This window comes from Macaca fascicularis, chromosome 13, assembly GCF_037993035.2.
Source record: "Macaca fascicularis isolate 582-1 chromosome 13, T2T-MFA8v1.1".
NCBI lineage: Eukaryota > Metazoa > Chordata > Mammalia > Primates > Cercopithecidae > Macaca > Macaca fascicularis.
Window position 1 is genome coordinate 84042620 of NC_088387.1, and position 1067 is coordinate 84043686.

Below are 1067 nucleotides of genomic sequence, written 5' to 3' on the forward strand. Positions count from 1 at the left end.
CCAACAGGTGGCACTTCAGCCCATAACCCTGCTCCCTTCCTACCCCATCTAGTGATCCCCAGTTCCCATCTTCATTATTATGTGTCTTCAATGTTTAGCCTCCACGACCCCCAGTGCCTATTGTTCCCATCTTCATTATTATGTGTCTTCAATGTTTAGCCTCCACTTACAAGTGATAACATGCAGTATTTTGTTTTAGGTTCTTACATTAGGTCATTTATGGAGGTCACAATGCCCTCCAGCTCCACCCATATTGCTAAAAGGACATGATTTCATTCTTTTTTATGGCTGCATAGTATTCCATGGTGTATTTGTACCTCATTTTCTCTATCTAATCCACTGTTGATGGGCTCTTACGTCGATTCCATGTCCTTGCTATTGTGAATGGTCCTGCAATGAACATATGAACACATGTGTCTTTAAGATAGAATTAATTATTTTCCTTTGGGTATATACTCAGTAGTGGTATTGCTGGGTAAAATGGTTGTTCTATTTTGAGTTCCTTGAGAAATCTCCAAACTGTTTTCCACAGTGGCTGAACTAGTTTGTGTTTCCATTAATAGTGTATAAGCTTTCCCTTTTCTCTGCAGCCTCACCAGCATTTATTATTTTCTGTCTTTTTAATAATAGCCATTCTGACTGGTGTGAGATGTTAGCTCATTGTGGTTTTGATTTGCATTTCTCGAAATTATGGAATGCTGCATAAATTTACATGTCATCCTTATGAAGGGACTGTGCTAATATTCTCTGTATCATTTCAATTTTAGTACATGTGCTGCTGAAGCGAGCACTTGAATATTTTTTGAACACCCACTATGTGCCAAGGGTAGAGCAGAAAGTCTCTTCTGGCATGGATCTTGCATTCTAGTCATGCGAGACTTACTACAAACAAACATAGACCCATTGAACGTATTAGGTGGTAAAAGGTGCCATGAAGGAAAATGAAATAGGGGAAAAATATACTCAGCGTGGCCAGGAAAGTTCAGTCTGACAGGATGTTCTCTGAGCAGAGCCTTGGAAGCAGTGAGGGGGAAGCCAGATGGGTAAGCGGGGGCAAAAACAAGGGG

General features: G+C 40.6%; 1 non-coding gene across 1 annotated transcript; it reads right to left on the reverse strand.

Moving 5' to 3' along the window:
• Positions 1-684: 684 nt before the first annotated feature.
• LOC123568455 (U6 spliceosomal RNA) lies at positions 685-791 on the reverse strand. The gene has a single exon (XR_006691835.1). It is a non-coding gene; the product is annotated as a U6 spliceosomal RNA (small nuclear RNA).
• Between the last annotated feature and the right edge of the window lie 276 nt (positions 792-1067).